Raw genomic sequence first — 14,838 nt, 5'->3', positions numbered from 1 at the left:
TGGGACAACATGAGCTACCCTCCAGTCTTCTGGCGCCATACCTGTGACTAAGGACATTTTAAATATTTCTATCAGAGCCCCTACAATTTCTACACCAGCCTCCATCAAGGACCAAGGGAATATCTTGTCAGGCCCAGGGGATTTATCCACTCTTATTTGCTTTAAGACAATAAGCACTTCCTCCTTTTAAACGTGTATAGGTTCCATGACCTCACTGCTTGTTTTTCTTACTTCCCACGTCTCTGTGCCCTTTTTCTGAGTTAATACCTCTCCCATCTCTTTTGGCTCCATACAAAGCCGACCACTCAGAACTTCAAGGGAACCAATTTTGTCCCTAACTATCCTCTTGCTCTTAATATACCCATGGAAACCCTTCTGATTTTCCTTTACATTGTCTTCCAGAGCAACCTCGTGTCTTCTTTTCTCTTTCCTGATTTATTTCTTGAGGTTTTTCTTGTATTTTTTTAATACTCCTAAAGTACTTCATTTGCTCCATGCTGCCTATACCTGTAATACGCCTCTCTCTTCTTCCAAATATCCCTCGAAAACCAAGGTTCCCAATGCCTTCTAACCTTGCCTTTGATCCTGGACAGGAACAAACAAACTCTTTACTCTCAAATTTCACCTTTGTAGGTCTTCCACTTACTTCGCACATCCTTGCCCGAAGACAATTTTTCCCAATCCACACATTCGAGATCCTTTCTTCTTCAAAATTGGCCTTTCACCAATTTCCAATCTCAACCCAGATCTATCCTTCTCCATAATTTACAAAACTAATGGCATTATGATCACTGGACCCAAAATGTTCCCCTGCACATACTTCTGTCACTTGTCATGTCTTGTTCCCTAAAAGGAGATCCAGTATTGCATTCTCTCGAGTTGGTACGTCTATATATTGATTTAGAAAACTTTCCTGAACACATTTGACAAACTCCAAGCCATCCAGCCATTTTATAATATAACCATATAACGATATAACCATTTACGGAGCGGAAACAGGCCATGTTGGCCTTTCAAGTCTGCACCGGTTCACTGATTTTGTGCGCCCTCTAATGGTCCCGTTCTTCTTCTTCTTAACCAGGGTCTCAATACTCTTGAAAACCAAGGTCCATACACCTTCCGTACATCTTACCTGTAATTCAGATCCTGATTAGAATGTTTAATAAAAAGATTGAAAAGAATAATGGAACCTTTACCTTCAATGCAATTGGACTATAAGATGCACATTCATCTGGGTCCTTCAATATGTAGAAAGTTAAAATCTCCTACATCATGTTTTCTGCAACTGTCTGCTATCTCTCTACAGATTTGCTCCTCCAATTCTTGCTAACAATTAGCCGGTCTATAATACAACCCCATGAGTGTGGTCATACCTTTCCCATTCCTCAGCTCCACCAATACAGACCCTCTGGTCTGTCCTGCCTGAGCACAGCTGTAATATTTTCCCTAATGCCTCTCCACCCCCTTTCATTCTCCCCCCCTCCCCCCGCCATTCTATTACGTCCAAAGCAACAGAACCCCAGAACTTTGAGCTGCCAGTCATGCTAATTGCCACAATGTCATAATTCCACATGCCAATTCACACTCTAAGCTCATTTGCCTTTCCTACAATACTTCTTGCATTGCAATAGATTCTCCTGAGAACATTTTCTAACAGTGCATGCAATTTTCACATCATCTTTGTCCTCTTCCTCTCCTCTATCTGCTCTGGCACTCTGGTTCCCATTCCCCTACAAATCTAGTTTAAACCCACCAGAGCAGCACTACCAAATCTTCCTGCAAGGATATTAGTCCCCATCCAGTTCAGATGCAAACTGTCCCTTTGGAACAGGTCTCACCTTCCCTGGAAGAGAGCCCAATGATCCAGAAACCTGAAGCCCTCCCTCCTGCACCGTCTTTAGCCGTGTGTTAAGCCACATTATCCTTCTATTTCTAACCAATTATGAGATAATTACCCTGGAGGTCCTGTCCTTTAATCTAGCACCTAACTCTCTGAATTCTCCTTGCAGATCTCCTCACCTTTCCTGCCCACATCATTGATTCCTACATGGACCATGACATATGGCTGCTCACCCTCCCTCTTGAGATGCGGTGAACTCGATCTGAGGTATCTCGGACCTTGGCACCAGCCAGGAAACATACCATCTGGGATACTCGACATCTTCCACAGAACCTCTTATCTGTCCCTCTAACTATGAAATCAAAACAGCTCGCCTCTTCTCCTCCCTTCCCTTCTTAGCTACAGGAACTCTAACACAGACTCCGTGTCAGAGACCTGATCTCCATGGCTTTTCCCTAGTAGGTCATTTCCCCCAACAGTATCCAAAATGGTATATTTGATATTGAGGAGGACAGCCGCAGGGGTGTCCTGCACTGCCTGCCTGTTCCCTTTCTCTCTCTGACTGTCACTCATCTACCCTCCTCCTGCCTCCGACATGTGATAGTGTGTCTGTAAGTCCTGTCTATCACCCCCTCTGCCTCCCAAATGATCCAGAGTTCATTCCTTAACTTGGTTTGTCATGAGCAACAGCGAGATGCACTTCTTCCAGGTGAAGTCGTCAGAGACACTGCTGGCTCTCTTGACAACCCACATTCTGCAAGAGGAGCATTCCTCTATTTTGACTGTCATTCTCACTGTCTATAACTAAATCAATAAAATATATGATATCTAAAAATCCTGCCCTTATTCATGCCTACCTGCTGAATCCTTCTTAGCATTTGAACATAGTTTGATGCATGGTCGTATGAATCACCCAGGACTTAACAAAGACTTTAAGAATATAGACACATTTCATTTGCATAATATATTTCACTTGGTTGCTATTTTGTGCTACAATATTTCATGTAAAATCCTGATTTTTCTTTCAGCGTCAACAACAGCTATGCTCAAGGAAAGGAGAATAAATCTCCCACATCTCTGAAATAACAGCTCAAAATTTCCCTCCTGTTTGTGGTTTAGTCTGCCAGTCATTATTTTAACCCTCCAAGAATCATACAAATCCCTTAGCCATGGGAAACAACCCCACATAGTTGTGCATGTTTGTGCATTGTGCGCACGCGTGTGTGTTTGCATGTGCGGTGTGTGCATGTGTGCGTTATGTGGTGTGTACATGTGTGTTGTGTGGTGTGTGAAACCAAAACCCACCCCACTATTGAGTAAATCTACAGGGAATGCTTCCATCAGATAGCAGCAGCAATCATCAAGGATCCAGACCACCCAACACGCTCTGTTCTTGCTACTGCCATCAGCTACTGCTATAGTACAGGTGCCACAAGACTCGCACCACCAGGTTCAGGAACAGCTGCTCCCCCTCCACCATCAGACTCCTCAACAACAAACATCAATCAGAGACTCATTTAAGGACTCTTACTGTGCACTTCATTGATTTTTTAAAAATTCTCTCTGTATTGCACAGTCAGTTTGTTAACATTTGTTATCTGTTTACAGTTCTTTATTTGTTTACATGTACATGCTATGTGCAGTGTTTTTTTGCACTGCCAATAAGTGGTAAATCTGTCTCGACCACAGGAAGAGAATCTGATATCATGTATGTACTCTGACAATAAATCTGAAATATAGAACAGGCAATCAAGAACTTGCATGAAGAGAAAAGTTTTAAACTGTGCCTTAAAGGAGGAAATATTAGTTCAGGCATTCTTTGACTGGAATCACCAAGCTAAATGCATGGTGCCAAAGGTAAGCTGATGAGAATTAGGATGCGCAAGAGGCCAGAATTGCAAGAATTTGAGCATTGTGAGGTTGAAAGATGGGAAAGAAGATGATTAAGGTGTTGAAAGAAAGAAAACGAACTTGACATCTGATACATTTTTCAATGGGGTGGATCCATGCTTGGGTCTTTGATCTGTTATTTCTGCCAATGGATTGTATCCATTGCTGAAATTACACATGGTATGCCATAAATAAAAAGGCTTGGTGCTCACACTGACAAGTGTAAAGAAAAAGAGTGATGTTGTGACTAGGTACAGTCTACTAAAATAATGCCAAGTGGGCATAAACAGCAACTGTTAAAATCATACCATTGGCAATGTGCAATCCTTCTACAAGACATTAAAAAAGCCCAGGCTTTTTTTTTATTGAAAGTACGTAAAGGGAGGGTTTGTCTGTCTGTTTGAACCAGTGCAATTCTGGAGCACTTGAAAGTTAACTATAGTATTTTACTAGAAAGAATGGCTCTGAGCAAGGGCTCTTGCCTCTAAGACAGATGATTGTTGATTCAAGTGCTGGTCCAGAGATCTGTGTACATAATTAAATACTGAAGCTTCTGTACAATATCAAGTGAGTGCTGCACTGCCAGGAGTACTAACTTACAAATGAAATATTATGGACCCAACTCTCATTCATAGGCACACAAAAGATCTGAAGTTATCATTTTGCAGCAAGGCAGCAGATTTCTCCCCAATACCCTAGTTAATATTTATTTCCTCAACAAACAGCACCAATATGGTGGACATTATTGATTGCTCCAAATCCCAGATTGTAGCAGTGACAAAAGATCAAATGTATTGGCAAAACCACCTGGAAATTAATTTTTCTGCTTTTCAATGATTGGATATTTCTAATCTTCAGACAGGAACGATAATGGCAGAGTATTGCTGAACAGGTTCTTATTCATTTCACAAATTAAAATACCAGCAGGAAATCAAATTTCAGATTTAATGTCAAGAGTACTACATGTCATCACATACAACCCCAAGATTCTTTTTCCTGCAGGTGAGGCAGAATTACCACTTATTGCTAGGGCGGGAAAAAAACTGTACACAATGTACACATGTAAACAAATAAAGAAATGTAAACCAACTGTGCAATACAGAGAGGTGAATAAAAAAAATCAATAAAGTGCAAAAGTAAGAGTCCTTAAATGAGTCCCTGATTGAGTTTGTTGTTGAGGAGTCTGATGGTGGAAGGGAGGCAGCTGTTCCTGAACCTGATGGTGCAATCTTGTGGCACCTATACCTCTTTCCTGATGGTAGCAGTGAGAACAGAGCGTGTGCTGGATGGTGTGGATCCTTGATGATTGCTGCTGCTCTCCGATGGAAGCATTCCCTGTAGATGTTCTCAATGGTGGAAAGGGTTTGCCTGTGATGTCCACTACCTTTTGTAGGGCTTTATGCTCAGGTGAATCGGTGTCCAGATACTAGACTATGATGCAGCCAGTCAGCACACTTTCTACCACACATCTGTAGAAATTTGTCAGGGTTACCAATTTCATTCCAAACCTCCACAAATGCCCAAGTAAGAAGAGGTGCTGATTTGCTTCCTTCACGATGCCATTGGTCCTTTGAGTCCCGGAAAGATCCTCCAAGATAGTGTCTTCCAAGAACTTAATTTTGCTCCCCCCTCTCCACTTCTGATCCCCAATAATCACTGGATTGTATACCTCTGACCTTCCCTTCCTGGTCAATAACACTATTATTGCTTCATTTGCTGATTAGTTATGAATGGATTCAAATATTATGGAATTATGGGTGATCAAGCCCAATTTCTGACCTTAGGATGGAAGTAAGGTCATTGATGACATAGCTAAAGATGGTAGGGCTCAGAAAACTGCCGTGGGCCTCCTTGTGTGGGTGAGATGATTCACATCCAATAATGGCACAGTTTTTATTTCTGAATATATGATTTCAACCACTGGAATATCTACACTTTAATATCTGATGTCTATTTTTCCAAGGACTACCTTAAGGTCAAAGGGCAGCCACATTCAGCTCAACTCTGGAATTCAGCTTTATGGTCCATATTTAAGATGTGGAGCAACTGAGTCATGGCAAAACCAATCTTGGGCTTCTTGACAGCATGATCAGGGACACCCTCTTTTACATTGTTGATGACTGAATGTAGATTGGATGAAAAATAATTAGCTGCAAAGAATTCAACCAGCTTTTTGTAAACAGGATATTTTCCTGTGCAATTTTTCATATAGACAGGTCGATGCCAAATGATGAACTTGACTGGAACAGCTTAACTAAAGGTGCAGTTCGTCCTGAAGCACAGATCTCCAATATTACAGCTGGAATGGTGTCTGGTCCCACAATCTTTGCTGCATCTGGTGATCTCAGTTGTTTTTTTGCCATCATGCAGAATGAATGACATTATCTGGAAATATTTTTCTGTGATAGGATCTCAGAAAGATGCGAAGAAGGATAATCTATTGAGCACTTCTGGCTGAACATTCACATGCTAGGTCCCATAACATTGAGATTGGGATATTCTTGGAGCCTCCTGCTTCAGTTGTGCACCATCCACAAATAGATATACCTAGCAGCTTCCAATCATTTATATAAATGGACAGGCATCCAATTTCCTTTTTATCATCACTGCTTTCTAACCTTTATCTTTCTTGGATACAAAGTGGATGAACTTGGTCTTTTCAATGGTTCCAATTGCACACTCATTTACTCTATCTATGAACTTTTGTAACTTTCTGTTTTTAAGTCTGCAGTGATCCCCAGGGTATAATTCTTTTTCTCCCTATTATAAAAGGCAGATTTTGACTTTATAATTGGTGTACAATATAACCATATAACAATTGCAGTACAGAAATAGGCCATCTCAGCCCCTCTAGTCCGTACAGATCTAAATGATCTCCTCTAGTCCCACCTACCTGCACTCTGCCCATAACCCTCCAATCCCCTCCCATCCATATACCTATCCAATTTTTCCTTAAATGACAACATTGATTTTGCTGCAACCACTTCTTCCGGAAGGTCATTCGACTCAGCCACCACTCTCTGAGTCAAGAAGTTCCCTCTCATATTACTTCTAAACTTTTTCCCCCTAACTCTTAACTCGTGACCTCTTGTTTGAATTCTCACCTACCCTCAAGGGAATGAGCCTATTCACATCTACTCTATCTTTCCCCTCATAATTTTAAATACCTCTTTCAAATCCCCCTCAATTTTCTACGCTCCAATGATTACTCCCTTTGCGGTCCTTCTTTTTAGCTCCCTAACTCCCTATACTCATTTTTTAGGACCTCTTCACTCTTCCTTCCTATGTCGTTAGTACCAACATGTGCCACGATCTCTGGCTCATTTCCTTCCCACCTTAAGCACGGAAAGCTACATCCTGAACTCTGGCACCAGGGAGGCAAACCACCATCCGGTCCTCCACAGAATCCCCTATCTGTCCTCCTAACTATTGAATCCCCTATAACTACTGCCCTCTTTTTCTTTTCACTACCCTTCTGAGTTACAAAGGCTGACCTCATGCTAGAGGTACAGCCACTGATGCTTTCCCCATCTTGGCTGTTTCCCCCCACCGCCCCCCCTCCAACAGTACTCAAGGAGGAGTACCTATTGTTGATGTTGAGTTGACAGACCCTTAATTATTACTCATGATTTTATTTTCATTAAAGCACAGTAGCACTTTCTACCACGTGGATGATACAGTCCCGACCGCTACCCTGGAGAGTTGCAAATTCATAACTAGTGCTTCTCAGTCAACTCATCTACAAATGGTCGGGTGAAGAGGAGGAAAAAAATTGTTTCTGATCATGAGTGCATCTGTTCCTCTGAAGGAGTGTAAGTGACACAAATACATTTATCAGTGGGCATCCTAAATGATTATCACCTCCTCCCCACATACTTGCATTAAACATCGACCAGATTATTTGCTTTATAATGTGGATGATATCTAAATATAGGATAGAAGACCCACACAGCTATCATGTTCTTTTGTTGATGTTACCAGTGAGCCAAGGCACTTAAAACACCCTGGTTATAAAAGCCCATGAAGTGATTTACACTGATATTAAACACTCAAGTATGTTTTGTTTAATCCATCCATCCTCTTGCTGGATACTTGTCTCTGCTCACTTGCCAACAAATGGCATGGCCTTGGATCATTTCCCTGTGCTGCTGGAACACTAGGGAGAGTGGGAAACTGTCGGTAGTTTTGGAAAAGGGGTGAGAGGGGGTGAAAGGGAGAGAAGGGGAGTGAGAGGCGAGTGGGGAAAGATGTCCTACACAACTGATGGATGAGAAATGGCAGGGATTAAAAAGTGCCTGCAGATGGTGGAACTGGAAACAAAACCAAACTGCTGGCCAGAAAAGAATTGCTGTTGTTTCGGATTGAGACCCTGCATCAGGATAAAATTACATTCTGCACTGAACGTATGATACCCTGGGAGATCAACACTCACTACCAAGTTCTACATCCCAGGTTATTATTGGAAAATGCCTGTGCCAATTTGTTCTGTTGCAATTATGTCATTCCATAAAATAGCAGGAAATGGAAAGTGCACCTGTGTCAAAAACCCTGGACTCTTGTCTCTTGTTATCTAATCCCTCTTTGTCCCACTTTTCTTATGGGAACTTTTTTAATAGCTATTACTTTCAATGTAATATTCAAGTGTGATATTGTTGATTTGATTTACAGATGCCTTTTAAAATTGTTGTTCCATGCTGTGTTAATTTCTTCTTTCTTTTCTTCTTTGGCTTGGCTTCGCGGATGAAGATTTATGAAGGGGTAAAGTCCACGTCAGCTGCAGGCTTGTTGGTGGTTGACAAGTCCGATGCGGGACAGGCAGACACGGTTGCAGCGGTTGCAGGGGAAAATTGGTGGGTTGGGGTTGGGTGTTGGGTTTTTCCTCCTTTGTCTTTTGTTAGTGAGGTGGGCTCTGCGGTCTTCTTCAAAGGAGGTTGCTGCCCGCCGAACTGTGAGGCGCCAAGATGCACGGTTGGAGGCGAGATCAGCCCACTGGCGGTGGTCAATGCAATAAAAAACACCACTTTTTGCAAAAGTTGTAAACAGAGGTTTTCCAGTTGGCGATCTGCATGTTTATAGTCACTTTGAGCTTACACACCATTCCCTATAAACTGGTTCAGTAGTGAAAAGAACTTGTTTTCTTAATGCTGATCAAAACAATTAGTGTTTTAACATTGAAGTTATAGTCTGCAATCCTTACGAGTCTGTTGCAAAGTGTTTTGCAATCTTAATAATGCACTATGTGCATTTTGTTCTCCAAAATTATTTTGCTTTACTTAAAACTATCTGCCTCTAATCACTCAAGGACTCTGGACCATTAGGCTGCTGGAAACCACATTATACATGTGGTGATACAACCACTACATTGGCCGCACTCCTACCAGTCTACTACAGGTAGCAACCACTGTATCTGCAGGTAGGCATTCTGGGAGGCTGGCCCCACATGCTGGCGGAAGGAGTTAGAGAGCCCAGCACCAGTCCCTGGAGAGACCAGGTTCTTGTCGTAGAAGGGAGCAGCAAACCGAGGATGGTCATTGACTATACCCAGACCATCAAGACACCTAGCTGGCGCCTACCCACTGCCCCACATCACCGACTTCGTCAACAAGATAGCCCAGTGCAGGGTTTTCTCCATGAGTGGTCTGAAGTCGGCCTGCCATCAGCTCCCCATCCATGCCCGGAATAATCCTTATACCACCTTTGAGGCAGACAGGTGGCTCTACCAGTTCCACCAGGACCCGTTTGAGGTCACAAATGGAGTCTCCGTGTTTCAGCGGGAGATGGATCACATGGTAGGCCGGCACAACCTGGGGTGCATCATGGAACATGGTGTCATTGGTCCTGACCCTGAACGCATGCACTCCCTAATAGAACTGCCCCTCCCCCACATGCTTAAGGCCCTCCGCAGATGCCTAGGGCTCTTCTCTTAGTTCTCCCAATGGGTCCCACACTTCTCAGACAAAATCCGCCACTGGTCGAAGCCATCACTTTTTTCCTCCCTGCTGAGGCACAAGCTTCAGACAGGACATCGCTGATGTCATGATGCATATCATGGACAAGACCACCCCATTCCAGGTGGAGTGTGATGCCTCTGATGTTGGCCTCGCTGCCACCCTCAATCAAGGGGGCAGACCCGCGGCCTTTTTCTCCAGGACCCTCCATGGTTTAGAGTTCGGACACTCCGCCATCAACAAGGAGGCCCAGGCAATCTTGAAAGCAGTCCACCATTGGTGCCACTAGTTGGCAGGCAGAAGGTTCACCTTTCTCACTGACCAGCGCGTGGTGGCATTATTGTTCAGCATCCCCCACAGGGCAAGATCGAGATGCGTTAGATAGTTGAGCTGGTCAATTTTAGCTACGACATCCAGTATAGGCCAAGGAAGCTCAATGACTTCCCCGATGCTTTGTCCTGGACCTACACCAGTGCACAGTCTGAACAGCTTCAGGCATTGCATGACACCCTTTGCCACCTGGGCGTCACGTGCCTGTACCACTTCATTAAGTCCTGGAACCTCCCCTTCACTGTCCAGAAAGTCCAGACCATGACCGAGTCCTGCAGGGTCTGTGCAGAGGGCAAACTGCGCTTCTTCCGCCCACCACTGGCCCATGTAGTGAAGGCCACTCGGCCCTTCGAGCAACTCAGCGTCGACCTTCTTCTCAGTCATAGACGAATACTCCCATTTTCCCTTTGCCATCCCTTCCCCTGACACATCCACTACCTCCGTTATCAAGGCACTGGCCCAGATCTTCACCATGTTCGGATAACCAGCATTCATCCACAGCAACTGGAGGTCCAGCTTCATGAGTGAGGAGCTGCACCAGTACCTGATGGTGCAAGGCATCGCAGCTAGTCACATGACTAGCTGCACCTCAGGGGCAACGGGCAGGTGGAGCGTGAAAACAGGGTAATCTGGAAGGCAGTCCTCCTGGCCCTGAAGTCGAAAGGTTGGTCCATCAACTATTGGCAAGAGGTCCTTCCTGAGGCACTCCACGCTATATGGTCACTCCTGTGCATTGCTACCAATCAGTCCCCTCACAAAGATCTTTTCTCCTTTCCTATGAAATCAGCAACTAGCGTCTCCCTGCCAGCTTGGCTGATGTCTCCAGGACCACTACTTAATTCAAACCCAAATTACGCCTATGTCAGGTACCCCAATGGACTTCAGGACACCATCTTGACTAGGGACCTGGCACCAGCAGGGGCCAAGTCCTCTCACCCCAGGCATCCTGGCCCATCCAGGATTCCCTGGGAGCTAACACCCTCTCTCTGCCTCTCCAGAGGGCCCCACTCCCTGCAGACCTGCTACACACACCCTCTCTCTGCCTCTCCAGAGGGCCCCACTCCCTGCAGACCTGCTACACACCTACATCCCCTCTCTGCCAGACACCATCCCGCCCATACCACCGGCCACCCCGGACCCAGATGACCCTCAGGCAGCCCTGCCCCTACCAACCATTGACCAGGAGCCTGTCCTGCAACAGTCCCAGAGGGATAGACGACCACCAGATCACAATAACTTGTAAATATCAACCAGTACCAAGGACACCGCGCCCCCACCACCCCAAGGCCTCATTTTAAGAAGGGGGTGAATGTGGTGATACAACCACTACACTGGTCGCACTCCTACCAGCCTACTGCAGGGGGCAGCCAGTGTACCTGCAGGTAGGCAACCTGGGAGGCTGGCTGTCAATCACCGGCCAATATAAAGACTCGAGCCGGCCCCTTTGGGAGCCAGTCAGAAACATGTGGAGCCAGCAAAGGACAGTCAGACACACATGGAGCCCACGAAGTTACTAAGACTGGTGTACATTTAAGCTAATTAAAGCCTGTTGTACAATCTGTTGGTGACCTTGCGTTAGAATCATTTGCACAGCAGCGCTCACAATACCATGGAGACAAAGCCAGGGTGGAAGTGAAACGAGGTCTGGTCCCTGTTCTTAATCTAAGTTGCACAAGTCATTTTTCTTGGACATGGTATTTATGGCTTAAATACACATTCTACTTAAATATTTGAGTTTATTGTACAAAAAGATAAAACCAGTTGAATTGAACACTCCTTCACTTGCAAAAGAAAGTCTGAGGAACTATTTTGGTACACAATAGTCAGGTCCAAATGTCCAATAACTATGTTCATATCATTCCACATTTTATTTTAGTTCCATTATGCCTTCCCAAAAATATAACTCAAAGAATTATTCCCCCTCTGGAGGAAAATATTTTTCCATCAATCACAATTTACTGTTAATCAGTTTGAACTCAGTTTCCCCCATGACTTACTGAACATCTATATCATTGCCATGGAAGTTGTGCACTGGTAAAAATCTGCCAAGTTAAACTTTAATAAAATATTCATTTGATAAAAGTCAGAAGTTTATTAACGTAGCAAATGAATCACTTTTGGTATGTCTGAAAGAATTAACTGCCCATTGTGCAGACTTGAAAAAGTTATCCCCATTAAATTTTGGTGTTGTTTACAACAGTAATCCACGGAAAACACAAACTCTGCAGATGCTGGAACCTTGAAAAAGCTGGAGTAACCCAGTGGGATAGGCAGTATCTACAGAGAGAAACGGTCAACGATGCCCTTGAACTCAGATGAAAGTAGGGAGAGTTTATATCAATATATCAGGAGTGGCTGGAGAGGGGATAAAAGATGAGAGGGTATTCGACCAAAGGTAAGAAGGTGGAGACCTCCATCTGGTTCTGCTATTTTCTTCTTCTTGCCAACCTCATAAAAGTTCCCCATCATCCTGTCACAACCTCTTCTCACTGCTACCTTCAGGCAGAAGGCACAGAAGCCTGCAGTCCACAACGGTTATTCCCCCCAACCCCCGCCAATAGTTATCAGGGTCTTGAACCTCCTCACTGTACTGCCCTAATCTGAACCAAAGTATCTGCCTGCACAACTGAAATGTAATACTTTTTCCCTACATTGACTGCAACTGAATAATTATTTTCATCTTTATCATCTCTTTTTCTCTAAATTTAAATGTACACATACAGTTCATGCCGCCCAATTACTCCCAATTAACCTACAACCCCTGATACATTTCAAACAGTGGGTGAAAACTGGAGCACTCAGAGGAAATCCACGCAGACACAGGGAGAACGTACAAACTCCTTACAGACAGCTTTTTGATACATTAGACTTTAGTATCTGATTGTTGAAAGTGAAAAACAAATTTAAATGCATTGGTGGCAGAAAAATACATTATGGACATTAAAAATGGTGGGTGAAATGTTTTCCAATTTCACACATAGGAATCTGCAAGTTCATTTACCCAAAACTCACAATATCCCCTAAAGATTTCAACTACATGCCTAAGGAAAATATTCAAAATTAATGCAAGAGAGATCATTTAACTTGTGAATGATTGAATGATTGTTGAGAGTAGAAGAGCTACTCTCAAGAAGATTGGGCTGTGGGCAATATTTTCACATAATTTTTCGATTAAGAATGGTATAGCGGGCTATGGATTGGATGCAGGTCAGTGAGACTAGGCAGATCACTAGTTCAGCACAGACTAGAAGGGCCTGATTTTGGTGGTGCAATGTTCTATGGTTCTACGATTCCATCAGTAATGCTAATAGAAGAGGTTACCAATGAGCAGAGGTCAGGCTAGCAAATCATCAGATGATAAATGCGTGAAGTTCAGTGAGATGTGAAGGTATACATCCCTCATGGAGGAATTAATGTACTGTAAGGGTTCATGGTAGAGGGTAAAACATCGAGATGGAGATTGTGACCCACAGTTTAAAACAAGTCACAGGACAGGAAAACATAGTAGCCAAAGTGCCACGAGACATGCAAGTCATCTTGCACAAAAAAATCCAGAAAGGTAAAAGAAGTATGGAAGTCAGCCGTGTCTCTGAAATGAAATCAGACTGAAAAGAATACATAGAAAAAAATCTCTTCAAAGCATACAGACTTTTATTATTAATGATCAATTTGTATATGGGAACTGAGGAGGACTATCAGGAGATATCTCAAGCGGACATATTTCTAAAGTCTTAGCTCTCACTTAAAAATTACAGAGGTATGCTTCTATATTTATATCATTTCAAATGAGTAAGGGACAAAATAACCCTCACTCTTAATATTACTTCATTAGTTTCCCAGCCCTGATGCCTGAGTTTTGATGTTTATCTTTCACAAGCAAAATACAAAATTAATGAGGTTTATGCTTTATTTCAACCTCTAATTGCTCAGAAATATTAAATATACAGACGACAAAGAACCACCGGCTAAATCAATGAGGTCCTAATGAAAGTGGGAATGCATGGTGGAAGCTTTCTACTGTTTGTGAAATATTTGGACCAAGGGGAAAAGTTTAGGGAGCCAAAAAGGGCCCCAAAAACATAAGGGACCTGTAGACCTTGGTAATCAGAATCAAGTCTGATTAAAGATAGGAAAAGAGGATTTGGAAAGAGCACGAGTTCAGTGACACAAAAATACTGGGGCACATAGTCAGCAATACCAAACCAATAAAGAACAGGAACACAAGGCTTAGAGTAGAAACACAGAAACAAGGGAGGCTCTTTTTAGATGGTAATGCAAGGTTTTTTTTTAAGACATATAGCACAGTAACGGACTATTTCAGCCCATGAGCGATGCCTCCCAATTACTCCCAATTAACCCGCAGCCCTGGTATGTTTTGAACGGTGGGAGGAAACTGAAGTCCTTGCGGAAAACCCATGCAGATATGGAGAGAATGTATAAACACCTTACAGACTGCATAGGATGTGAACCCAAGTCCTGGTTGCTGGCACTGTAACAGGACCAACCGTTACAAATGCTAACTGCGCCGCCCTGTTCCAAATGAAAAATTTAAACTACAATACAACCTTACAACAACCCAATCTTCCTTTCTGCAGTGTGGTTTACTTTCAGCCTTCTCCTTCCTAAGGCTTTGTCCAGGTGTCAGATGTCCAATGGCACCCTGCCATGTAAATAAGTTGACAGTGTGACATCAGGAACATTTGCCAATCGAAGACAGGATCAATGAGCCCAGTCATGCGTTGAATAACACACACACCTGTATTAGAAACACCGTGAGCAGGAAAGGGCTTTGGCAAATACTAGAGCGCATCGGATGTCCCCCAAAGTTCC

The 14,838-nt window shown here is 43.4% G+C and overlaps 1 protein-coding gene across 2 annotated transcripts in view; it reads right to left on the bottom strand.

Moving 5' to 3' along the window:
- Positions 1 to 14,838, bottom strand: part of LOC138744785 (11-beta-hydroxysteroid dehydrogenase type 2-like) — an 88,107-nt gene that overhangs the window by 20,660 nt on the left and 52,609 nt on the right. The window lies entirely within an intron of this gene.

The sequence above is a fragment of the Narcine bancroftii genome, chromosome 10, assembly GCF_036971445.1.
Source record: "Narcine bancroftii isolate sNarBan1 chromosome 10, sNarBan1.hap1, whole genome shotgun sequence".
Taxonomy (NCBI): Eukaryota; Metazoa; Chordata; class Chondrichthyes; order Torpediniformes; family Narcinidae; genus Narcine; species Narcine bancroftii.
Note: the sequence above shows the minus strand (reverse complement) of the source record. Positions and strands in the feature narration are given on the sequence as shown.